This window comes from Monodon monoceros, unplaced genomic scaffold (genome assembly GCF_005190385.1).
Source record: "Monodon monoceros isolate NGI ecotype Baffin Bay Population unplaced genomic scaffold, NGI_Narwhal_1 Super_Scaffold_1, whole genome shotgun sequence".
In the NCBI taxonomy this organism is placed as follows: domain Eukaryota; kingdom Metazoa; phylum Chordata; class Mammalia; order Artiodactyla; family Monodontidae; genus Monodon; species Monodon monoceros.
In genome coordinates, this window is record NW_021703765.1 from 36,521,601 (window position 1) to 36,535,175 (window position 13,575).

Below are 13,575 nucleotides of genomic sequence, written 5' to 3' on the forward strand. Positions count from 1 at the left end.
AATGGGAGTTTGGGATTAGCAGAGGCAAACTATTATACATAGGGTGGGATGGCTTATGGAGGGGCTCATGTGGCAATGACCTCTGGAGGAGAAGGCAGTTTCCAGACAACAGTGAGCAAGAAAATGAGGCACCTACCATACATATGCAAGGAAATAAATCCTGCCAACAACCCACTGAATGTAGCCCAGCTGGCATTTGATTGCAGCCTTCTAAGACCCTGAGCATAGGACCCAACTAAGCTGTGCCAGACTCTTGAACCACAGACACTGTGAGATAGTAAATGTGTGTCGTTTTAAGCTGCTAAGTTTGTAGTAATTTGTTACACAGCAATAAAAAAACTAATATAACATATTATCCAACTTGCCTGAGCCTCAGGTTCCTCAACAGAAAACCAGGGATTAAAAATAGCAGCTACATCAAAACTGAACGTGGTGGTGAGACAGATGAGCAGTTATCAAGGGTGCTAATTTATAAGGGTACTAATTTACAAAAAGGAAACACAAACCTTATATTTACCCAACTTCTTTCAAGGAGAACATTGTGGTGTATGTGTGCGGGGGGAGTGGGGTGGGGTGAGATCACCAAGGGGCATATTCAGTTACAACAGATTATCTCTGAACTGTCTTCAAGGAGAATGAGTTCAGTTATCGATCTTCATTTTGCTACAGTGAGGTTTGTAGTTGGGCCAGAGTTGAATTGCTTGAGATAATAGAGAGGTTCTTCATCTTTCTCCTTCATATAAAGGATGTCAGTCTTAACACTAACATCTTGCACTGCCCCTTAAGGTTGTTGTGATGATTAGATGAGATAATTCATATAAAGTGCTTTGGATGGGGCTTAATTTCCCTTGGGGCACACACGGAAGTCACAGTGGGCCTAAATGAAACTGATGTATTTTTCTTTCTGGGGCTGCTCCATGCTTTCTATATGATATTTACAAATATAACTTCTCTTAACTAAGACTTAAACTAACAACAAATCCCAAACTGCTGTCTCTGGTATATGGGTTTGACATGAATTTTTCAGATATATAACACTAACTTAGAAACCATTAGATATTTTTTTAAACGGAGGCATAACTTATACATAATAAAATGCACATACCTTAAGTATACAGCTTGATGAATTTTTATACTTGCATTTACCCAAGTAATCATCACCCAGATCAAGTTATAGAACAATTCCATTACCCCAGAAAGTTCCTTTGTGTCCTTTCTAGTCAATATCACATCCTCACACTCCCAGGAGTAACCATTATTCTGATTCTTATGATCATAGATTAGTTTTGCCTATGTTGAACTTCATATAAATGGAATCATACAGTATGCTACCCTTTTGTACCTGGTTTCTTAAGCTCAACATAATTTTTGAGTATCTTCTATGTTGTTGTGTATATCAATAGTTTATTCTTTTTTACTGCTGCATGGTACTTCATTGTATGAATAAAGCAAAATTTGTTTATCCTTTTATTGGATTAGGTTGTTTCCAGTTTAGGGCTATTATATATAAAGCTGCTATGAATATTCTCATACAAGCCTTTTTTTTAGACATACACATTTTTTTCTCTTGGGCACAGGGTAGGCATATTTGACTTTATTAGAAACAGCCAATAAGCTTTCCAAAGTGGTTATTCTGTTTCACACCCCCATCCGCAAATTAAGAGAGTCCCAGTTGCTTCACATTCACAGCAACACTCCCTAGTGTGTTTCATTTTTAGACAATCTGGTGCCTGTATAGTTAAATAACACTGTGGTTTTATTTTCCATTTCCCTGATATGTAATGATATTAATGAACATATGCCTGATGGTCATTTGGATATCTTCTTTTATGAAGTTCTTGTTGAAACTAATATATTTAAATAATTCAAAATAATTTTTAAAGGAGTGAAGATGAGAAATGAAAAATGAAGGTCAGGGAAGACAATGTCATGCAAATTGTTTCTGATGAGATAACTTGGCTCTAAATGGTCACCTTCATTGACCACTGAATGCAGAACATGCTCCCAGAACACCCTGTCACTTTGGCTGCTCTCAACTCAGAGTTTACCATATACTGTGCTAAATGTTTTACATATTCAACCTATTATTCTTAACAACAATTCTGTAAGGTAGTTATTATAATTAGCATTTTACAGATGAGAAAATGAAGTTCAAGGAATCAACACAACTTTTCCAAGGTCACATCAATATAATATGTGAGACATGGGACTATGCCTCACTCCAAATCCATAATCTTCCATTGCTTCCTGCTGTAGATCTTTTTAAAAAAATTCTTTAATATGAAATGCATTAAACATAGAAAAGTACACAAAACAGTTATGAGCAAGGCAATGCCCAATGTAACTCCCATCCAAGATACAGAAGACGACCCTTGTCTTCTGTACTCAGAGGACCCTGATGGCCCTGAGCAATCACCACTCTCTACCTCTCTTGCCAAAGGGAATGACTACCTTGACTTTAATGGGAATCACTTCTTTGCTTTAATACTTCTCTGCTTAAATATCCATACTAGAGTTCAGTTTTACCTGCTTATTTTTAAAGTATAAATGAAATCATATGATATACATTCTTTTGTGTTTAACTTCTTTCACCCAAAGTTATATTTGTGAAGTTCATACATGGTGCTGCATGTGGCTGTATTTTCATAGCTTTATAGCAGGGGTCAGCAAATTTATTCTGTAAAGGGTCTGACAATAAACATTTTAAACTTTGCAGTCCATACAGACTTTGTCATAACTACTCAGTTATGCTTTTGTAGTGTGAAAGAAAGAGATAATACATAAATGAATAACTATTTTAGGAAAACCTTATTTGTAGACACACTGAAATTTAAATTTCATGTAATTTTCCTATTTCATGAAATATTCTTTTTTTCCCAACCATCTAAAAAGCTAAAACCATTCTTAGCTCATGAGTTGTACAAAACAATACAGTTAGCTAGATTTAGCATCCCACAGTTTGCCAAGTGAACTTGATAATTACGTTGCATGCTCTTCCATTTAAAGGAGTCTATGAATATCCTAAGATATGGTCAAAACTCAATAAGCAAACTGAACAATATGACTTGTGATGTGCTATCTATTTACATGTTTTCTGTGTGATGACAATGAGTTGGAATGAGTGCTTAATTAGAAATAAACATAAAGCATGTGGAAGAATATACCTGGGCAAGTCAAACACATTGTATAAGTTAAAAGTTTAGATAGAAAATGATCTATGGAAAACAACAGATAAAAATGTTAAGTTCAAAATGGTAGCATATTAGGATTTGTCTTATATAAAAGGTACCATAACCTTGGCTACATCTTTAGACTCTAGATGTGGCAGAAATGAAGCCATAAAATCTTTGACAGGGTATGCTGTGGGATTTACTGTACAAAAGAAAGACGAGGAGAAAATGCAGGCAATACTTGGCTTATGACAGAGTAGAAGCATAATATCTCTTAATTTGGGTAGACACAGGCCAATGACTAGATAAAAAAACACCAATGAGAAAAGTATAAGGTTTAAAAAAAAGTGTGAAAGACTTATCTTGGACACAAAGAAGAATTTTCTGATACTGAAAGTAAATTTCTGAGTTGGAAGGTTTTCAGAATCTTTAAGATACTCTTTTAAAATATGACAGATATTTTTAAAAGACTTCATAGAAAATAAAGGATGTCTATTTTATAAACATTTATGATATGATCTTGTATGCATGCATGGAAGCACACACAGGTGTGTAGGTACATATATGAACATACACATTCCTATGGTAATCTAGGGCTTTCTGGTGTTCTCACGTAATAAAAAATAACTGCAGTATTGTTTCGTGAAATACCATCAACAAGTAAACAGTGATGTTTTATAAATTTCTGCAAATCATTTTTGCAGCCCTGGCCAATCTCTGCTATGAGCCGTAAGGAGAGAGCCAAACTAAACTGCAGTAATTATTTCCTGCAACAGGTTGTTATTTATATAATTAGGAAGAGATTACTTACAATGCATTTATGAGTTGTTAACTACAGGATTAGTCAATAGCACCAACAGATCTTATTGGTATTCATTTCTCTAATTGTAAATAATAATTTACGATCCTGGCAAGCACCCTATTAACAATCCTCATATTCCCACGGACAGCCTTATAAGAAGAAAAATCTCAATTTTGTAACTTCAGAATTTCCCCGTATCCTCTTTATTTTATGATGAAGTCAGGAATTCAAGAGCTAGATAAATATTTCTAAACCTAAACTACTGTGTGTGGGGCAGGTCATTGTATTACCCAGAACATTTGGAGTTAATATAAAATAAGGCACAGAATGACAAGCTGCATTTTTAGTGAAGCTTACATGAACCAGTTGTCAAGCTGACAGAAGCTACGTAATGCAACAGCTGCACTGTATGGTTTGCCAAAGTCTCATCCCAAATAAATGTTCATTCTCCCCAGTGCAATTAACTCTCCTATACTGGCAGATTTTGCTAGATCATCAAGGTAGATTACCTTCTAGTGTTATAAACTAAATACTTACAGGTGTTATATCATCAGTTATAACTTACAAACTCTGGCATTTAGCAAGACATCCAGGCAAATGAATCATCTAATTTATGAATTATTTATAAGAAATTCACAGCATGCTCCTGGCATCATCCATGGCCTTTTCCAGGTCATATGACACCAATTAGAGCTGAATTTTAAATTATTCAATAACCTGAACTCTCTTGTCATTTAACATATAGATATCAACGCAGCAAACAAGTTAAATCTAATGGGCCCTCGAGGTTTAAGCTTCTCCACTGCACAATCGCTAAAGCTGTAGGCCATCAACGGAAGTAACAGAATGCAGCAGTCAAACACATTTGCAAGGCTCTAATAACTTTTTCTGTTTCCCAGGGACTGTGGCACAATCTAGGATTATTCAATCTAAAAGGCACTGAAGCCAATAATTATGAGATTTAAAAAGTATAGGCACACAAGATTGTACAAAAGACAGAATATTAGCAACAGATACCAAATGCGGTACCGACTCTTAAGATACATACACTGTAGGCCTGCCAAAATTTTTAACAGTAATTACCAGACTCAGAAAAGGCTAAACCTCATATTCTCTAATCATTACTACATTTCCTGAAAGCTGGAATGTGTTGATTTGCTATAAAAGTGAATACAGAGCACAGAATAATTGACAGTATACTTAAGGTCAAAATACCTTGATTAGAATTCCAGTACAGCCACTTAGGAATTCTATTATTTTGGGCAAGTCATTTTACATCTCTTAGAGGCAATTTAGATGTTAGTAAAATGGTTGGGTTTGATAAGCTCTATAGTTTATGCTATCCTTAAGTGCTGAAAAACCCTGGGATTGGGTTGTTGTACCCCAAGGAAATGAGAGAAAAGAAAAGGATAGATGAGAAATTATACTAATCAGTAAATGTTCACCTATCAACTAACAGACATACTAAAAAATTACTGAATGCCCCTTGGTTCTATTTCCCCTAGCAAATTCTGTGTTTTAACATTACTGCCTTATATGACTCACATGCTCAAGAACTTAAATCAGCATCTTAATTTATCTATCTGGTCACTAAATCTGAGAGAGACACAAATGAAGATTGAGTAAGACAAAAATACAATTGTGAGGAGAGTCCTAAATATTTGATGGGATTTAAATATTTTGATGGGATGGGACAATCATTCACCATAGAAATACATAACAGTAGTACTGATTCAAATCACTTCCACGTATATGATCATAATTGCTAAAAGAAAAAAAAAGGAGTTTTATACATGGTTTCCTAAATCTACAAAAGGAAACAGATACCCAAGGCTAGCTTTAATTATTTAATGAAGATCAGAAAGAAGCTAAAATAATTTTTATAGAGAAAACGAGACAAAGACAAATTAGAAGTGGTGAGGACAATCTTCACAGGTACAAAATGAAAACAAGACATATTGAATAATAAAGCCAAGGGTACTTGGATTCAGTTAGGGATGCAGCACAAGAAAATGATCCAAAAGAGCTAACACCAGTTTTCCCCTGCCACTCCCTTGGCGTTACGTTTGGACAGAGTATCCTGGGGCTCACTGTCCTCTCATATATCCCTCTAGTAACAGCCAGGCTCAAGGATGGAAACAAAAACTGCATGTAGGCAAGATGTTTCAATGCAGTTTTTCTTCTTAAAGGAAGCAAACAAGATTAGTTTGTGTCAAATGAAGGAAAGCTTTAACAAAGTATTCTTAATACACCTTCTAGAAAACATAAAGTTAACACTATTTGAATGTGACCAACTGTCCCTGAAGGGGAAATCAGAATGCATTTATGTTGTTGGATGAGGGGAAAAAGTATTTGTGTTATATTTTTGAGACTAGAAAATAAAAATAAACTCTCTTGAAAAAGAGCATTTACAAAATACCAAGAAATATAACCTATAGCCTACTTGCAGGAAATAGGAGGAAGGTAAAACCAGGCTCTTTATTATATCAAGATGTCCCAGAGTGAATCACAGCCCTTTTACTAAAGATTAGTGTCTTCCATATTCATTTTTTCCCCATATAAATGGCTGCAGACCAGAAATGTTGAAGAAACCTAATGAGAAGCATTTCTGAATGAACAAAAAACTACCAAACCAAAGAGGTGGTCACCCTTAAAGGGCAAGCTCTCCCTGGCAGCTCAAGATTTTTTAGAATTCTTAGTCCTTTAATTATATAGTACCAAATCCCGACTTTTAAAAATTTAGAACATTTTTTACTAGCTATTTTAGTTTACTGTAAAAAACCAAGAGAAAAGATTTCATTTAGAAACTAATAAAAGATAAAATGAGTGATGCAATTTCCTAGTACTCAAATGCCCTAACTCCTTTTTCTATGCTTTGAAAGTCTACTCTTGTTTTAAGGCTGGCTTAGTACCACTGCCTCCCACTGTAGTTCCCTCACTTCCCAAGCTCAGATAAGCTGTGCCTTCCCCAGAAGGCACCCAAGGACAACTCTGTTCAGCCCTTTATTGTCATATTTATTTCATCCTGCTCTATCACAGTTAGCTGTTTTCACATCTTTAACTTTCTTTGTGATGTGTAAGAATGTACATTTCTCCTTGTGGAAATTGTGAAACCTTTGAGGGCAGTGACCTCAAAAGATACCATCACTTTCATTCATTGCTGTATCTCAATAAGAGATAATAGGTGCTCAATAATTTTTTTTTTGCATACAGTTTGGCCCCTCTCCAGTACACGTTGTACGGAACTTGAGGAGAGGGGCAATGTTACTCTCAATTTCATATTTCAATGACACTGGTCTTTATAAATAAAAGATACTTAAAGTAATAAATATTTGTGGAATGAACCAGTAAGTAGGAAGCAGGAGCAGCAACAGCTAAATGACCTAATTTGTATCCTAAGGAATTTGATAACTTAGTTTTACTTATTATAAAATATATTGTACTTTTTGCAGGAGCCACTTACTTCTTCTATAAGTACTTTTTTCCAATAAGTCTTTAAAAGTTAATAAAAATTCTATAAATGCAGGAAAAATTCCAACTATATCTCTATATTACACAGGGTCAATAAACATAGGAATCTCAACGCCTTACTTGGTTTGGATCTATGAAACAGTAAATTACAAGAGCACTTTTTACTTTTGAGATAAGAATCTAAACTTAAAGCACATCATTATATTACTTTCTAAAATGTTCGATGAAATGGTTTTAAAACAAGAAACTATGTTGAAAGACCACAAAATGTGTGCTATATCAACCTAGATTAGGGATAGGCAGACTGGTTGTAAGACACACCTGAGAATAAAAGGCAACTAACTGCCTCAGGATTCCTACTTTGAGTTATTAAAAAAATATGTCATGACATAATTGACTTTCATATCATAAACAAGGCTGACATATTTTGAGAGAGACAACATTAAGTTCAGAAGGAAGATTTATGAAAATTTTGGACAAGCAGGGCTTTCAAAAATGTAAATTTTAATTGTGTTTTCCCCCAATCCTTTTTCAGTTAAGCGTGTCCTCCAATTTGTAAAAGATACTCCCAAACAAATACAGTTCTAGAACTATTTAAAAAAATACTTAAAATAATACATTATTAAGCAATATACATAATAAACAATAATACGTACATAAGCAAAACTTTTGCAGCTAAAAGTCAAATCTTGCATATTTGTTTAACAATAGAAGGGAAGAGTATATATAAACAAAATACTATGGATAAACACATTTGGTATTATTATCCTCCTCCTGCTCTATAATTTTACCCAAAGGTATAGGCTGCCACCTTGGGGTCAGTGAGGAGGACGGGCATCTGGAAGTGTCCGTGAGATACTGTCCTAGCTGCCGGGAATACAAAGTTTGATGAGAATCCCAACATTCATGGCTCTCAAATTTTGGCTAAGGAGGAAAACATTTTATGTGATAAGAGTGTTATTGCAAAGAGCTGAGGACCATTAGTGATGCGACCTTTGCCTTTAGTGGGGGGAGGGGAAGTTGGGGCATTTTCATAATAGAGGGGACATTTAGACTAAATTATGGAAGACAGATTGGAGTTTATTAATGATAAAGGCATATGTGAAGGTGTATAGTGTATGTAGGGTAGGACATTTCAGGCAGTGGGGAGAATATGAGTAGAAAACCAGAGATTATGAAAATAAATATGTATGGTGAACTCTGAGTAGTCCAGGGCATGGTGGACAGGGTGAGGCAGAAGGAATGAAGCCAAAATGTCAGAGAGGTGGCAGAGTACAAATGGTGTAACTGCCATGTTAAAGAAGTTTCACTTTAAATCGTTTATGCCCACCTAATACAGAAGATGGCCAATAAGCCATCTGTGGTGGGCAGTTGGAAGCAAACGAAATAACAAAAGGCAAGATAATCTACTCAGTACTTAAAGGAATCGAGACATGAAATATAAATGGGAGACAGTAAAAGACAAAAAAGGAAAGGAAGACCTATCACAGACCAAAACATTAAACAAACTAGTATAATTAAAATTAAAGTGTTTAGATCTACATATTATATTGAGTGATCTTTATAGAGAGTAAGGGGACTCGGTAGAGAGTAGGTGCCTAGCCAAGGCACAAAAAGGAACTATAGCAGGAGGAAGTTACCAACAACCTTTCTACAATTTGTTGATTAAGTACCCTATAGAACTCCATCAGGATCCAGTACCTCCAAATTCTCAAAAGGGTTGGACAGAATACACTGTAGATTAGTTTGTTTTAATCCTCCCTTCATGAATAACTATGAGAACAAAATATATTATATATTTAAAAATCTGTTTGAAGGCATTGAAGTGTTACCAAGGTAGTGAGGACATGAAGGGGCCAAGATCCCAGATCAAAGGTAAACAAGAAGGAAAGAAAAAAAAAAAAAAAGACAATTGCTCAGCAAGATAACCCCTCCCCCCAAAAAAAAGGTAAACAAGAAAAGTTAGCTTTACATTAATTTCCACTCTTCTGTTCAAGACAGAAGGAAGTGCTGGCTGAGAAGCTGAGAAGAGCTTTAAGCAGTGTCACAGGGGTAGAAACACAATTTAGACTTCAGAGCCTTCCAAGAAAGAGGTCCTGTCAAAAACCCCAGACTCTCAATTGAGACCCCTAAAAAGCTAGTAATAAGAATGTAATAAAAAGCCCATACTACAATTGGACTTCAAATCCACTCAGTCTAAGACTGGGTTAAGGTTATTTGAACCATGCTAAATGCCTGCAAGAAGCAGCAGCAAATTCTCTCTGGAGAAAGATAACATCAAACAGAAACTCATATTATATCTAATTTTTCCACAGACAATGTCTAACATTCAATAAAAAATAATGAAGCATACAAAAAGATAAAAATAACAGACTTACAAGAGAAAAAAAAGTCAATAGGAATAGAGCCACAAGAGGTTTACATATTGACATTATCAAAAATGGACTTTAAAATATTGTGATTTATGTGATTAAGAAATTAAACAATATGATGAAGATATTGCAGAGAACTGGAAACTAGAAAAAATCAAATGAAAATTTTAGGACTGAAAATACAATTAAAAACTTATCAGCAGATTAGATATATCTGAGGAGACAATTAGTAAACTGGAATAAAAGTCCAAAGATAATATCTAGACTAACATGAAGAGATGGACATAAAAGGATGGAGAGATATAAAAGAATGTGTGAAACATGATGAAAAGAGCCTAAAATAAATGTAATTATAATACTAGAAGAAAGGAAAAAGACAGAATGAGGAGGAAGTAATATTTGAAGAGATAACGCAGACAAGTTTTCAAAACTGTTATCAAGCCACAAATTTAAGAAGTAGTGTGGGGCTTCCCTGGTGGCTCAGTGGTTGAGAGTCCGCCTGCCGATGCAGGGGACACGGGTTCGTGCCCCGGTCCGGGAAGATCCCACATGCCGCAGAGCGGCTAGGCCCGTGAGCCATGGCCACTGAGCCTGCGCGTCTGGAGCCTGTGCTCCGCAACTGGAGAGGCCACAACAGCGAGAGGCCCGTGTACCGCAAAAAAAAAAAAAAAAAAAAAAGGGAAGTAGCGTGAATCCAAAGGAGGATAAATACAGAGGAAGCCAAGATCCACCACAGAGCACATCATAGTAAAATTGGTAAAAATCAAGGACAAATAAAAAATTCTCAAAAGCCAACAGAAAAGCAGGCACTTCACAAACTTCAAGGAGACAATACTAAAACTTACAAATGACTTTTAAAGTTAAAATAATTCTATTACCTAGCAAAAATATTCACTAAAAATGAAAGTGACAGATTTTTGCTTCCAGTCCTGAGTAGGTCAGAAATTAACCTCCAAACTGAAACAAGAAAAACTGATCTCAAGAAAAGAAGAAAAACCTATCTCAAGAGTAGGAAACAGGTAGCAGAGATTGTGTTGTCTGAGAGAAAAGAATAAAATTCAGTGAATTCAACAATAGCCTATGTTTTCTGCCTGAAGGGAACTTCTAAATTGCAGCACAGAGAAGGAGGAACACAAATGGAGCCGAGCAATCTCACTGAGTTGAGGAATCAGAGATTAGAGTTGGGGGAAGCAGAAATGGCTAGTATATGAGGGACTAAGTATCCAAGGGAAGGGAGCATAAGGGTCTGCTTGAGTCTCTGGCTGAATACCAATCTGTGCATGTGCAGGATGAAAACTCATGAGGAACTCCAGGGAAAGAACAATTACGGGGAAGCTGCAAAAAGAACAATTCACAAAACTCAAGCGATGGGGAATTCATACCAGTCAGAGTGGAGAGGTGTCAATGAATACAGCAGCATTCAAGACAGATCACAAAAGGGCCACATCTTAGGTGTGTGGCTAAATTAACCCTGGAGTAAAGGCTAAACTAGAATTACTCCAAAACTGCTTAAATAAAGGCCTTGAATTGATCAAACTAATCTTAAAGCAAACTTACTGCTGTCCAGAACAAACCTCAACACTTTGTAGAGGAACACAACCAAATTCAGCACTGAACAACAGAAAATTCATAATGTATGACATTCAATTACTAGACAAATGAAGAAACAAAAATGTGACCCATAACCAGAAGAAAATCAATCAATAGAGGTTGAAAAATAACAGAAATGATGGAATTATTTTAAAAAGACCTAAAATGAGCTACTACAAATATTTTCAAAGATATCATGGAAAATATGATAAGGAGAGAAATGTAAGAAATATTTTTTTAAACATGGAATTTCTGGGAAAGAGAAATATAACGTGTTAAATGAAAATTTCACTTTATGAGATGAACAGTACATTAGATACCTGCAGAAGAAATGATCAGTGATCATGAAGATACAGAATGACAAATTATCCAAAATGAAGCAGAGAGGAAAAAAAAGATGAGTCAGTGAAAGAGAAAGGGGAGGGGAGGGGAGAAAGAAATAGAATATTGGTAACATTTATAAAATATGAAACAATCTAATGTTTTTATGTATGAATATTTGTGTTTCTATATATATACATGCATATATGTATACATACATGTGTACATACTCACACATACTAAAGTGCCAGAAGAAAACAATGGGGGTACAACAGAAAATATACTTGAAGGGATAAAAGCCTAAAATTTTTCAAATTTGTTAAAGAAGCTCAATAAAGCCTGTGTGGGAAAAATATAAAGAAAACCACATCAATTCACATCCTAATAAAATAACTGAAAACTAGTGATAAGAAAAAAAATCTCAGTAGTAACCACAGAAAAAGGAAACATTACATATAGAACATAAAGAACGATGGCAGACTTCTTACTAGAAATTATGCATGCCAAAAGACAAAGGCATGATATCTTTAAAGAGCTAACAAAACTATCAACCTAGAATTCTATATTCAATGAAAATATCCTTCAGAAATAAAGAAGAATGATTTTTTTCCCTCAGAAAAACAAAAGCTACGATAATTCATTGACAGCAAATCTGCACTGCATTAAATGTCAAAGAAGTTTTTCACGCACAGGCAAATGACACCAGATAGAAACCTGGACCTGGTAAAAGAAAAATAAAATGTTACAAATAGTAAGTTAGTTACAAATGATCACCAAGCAGCTAATATAAAAGGCTTTTCGTTCTCATTAATTGATCTCTTTAAAAGATTGTTTAATGCAGTAATAATAACAATGTATCGATATTTTAAATATATGTAGAAGCAAAATGTTTCACAACAATAGCACCAAGGACAAAAGCATATTGATATAAGGTTCATATATTCTATATAACATGGAATGATAGTATTTGAAAGTTGAATGTAGTAAGTTAAAGGTTAACATTACAAAACTTAGAACCACTAAAAAACAAAACATAGAAGCATAGCTAATATGTCAATAGGAAATCCTAAAACATAATCAATTAACCTAAAAGAAGAGAACAAAAAGAAAAAGTACAGATGGGACAGAGAGAAATTAAAAAGCAACATGGCAGATTGAAATACAAACATATCAATGATTACCACTAATGTAAATGAACTTAATGCCCCAAATCAAAGGACAAGATTCTCAGACTGCATAAAAAAGCAAGACTGAATTATATGCTATCTACAAGAAACTCATACAAAATATAAAGGTGAGGACAGATTAAAAGTAAATTGAATAGAAAAGAATGTACCATTCAAACATTAGTCAAAAAAAGTTGGAATGGTTGTTAATTTCAGACAAAGTAGACATCAAAACAATAAAACTGCCAAGGAAAATGCAGACATTTCATAATGATAAAGGGTTCAGTTCATCAAAGCATCAAAGTAATCCAACTGAGTATGCACCTAACAACAGAGTTTAAAAATATATGAAGGAAAAATGACAGAATGGAAATGAAAAATAGAATAACAAACAATAAAAGTTAGAGATTTCAACACTCTTCTGTCAGTAAGCAATAGAGGAAGAAGAAAAATCAATAGGGTTATAGAACACAAACGAGACTATCACCCAATTCAATCTAATTAACATTCATTTTAAGTGCGCATGAAAAAGCTACCAATATAAACTATATGCTGAGCCATAAAACAAGTTTCAACAAATCAAAAAGAACTGCCATTGAGACAAAGCAATTAAACAAGAAATCAATAACAGAAAGCTATCTGGAAAATCAATAATTATTTTAACATTCAGTAGTACACTTCTA

The 13,575-nt window shown here is 34.7% G+C and overlaps 1 protein-coding gene across 3 annotated transcripts in view; it reads right to left on the reverse strand.

Moving 5' to 3' along the window:
* KIAA1328 (KIAA1328 ortholog) overlaps positions 1–13,575 on the reverse strand; it is a 368,530-nt gene that overhangs the window by 145,820 nt on the left and 209,135 nt on the right. The gene's annotated exons all lie outside the window — the stretch shown is intronic.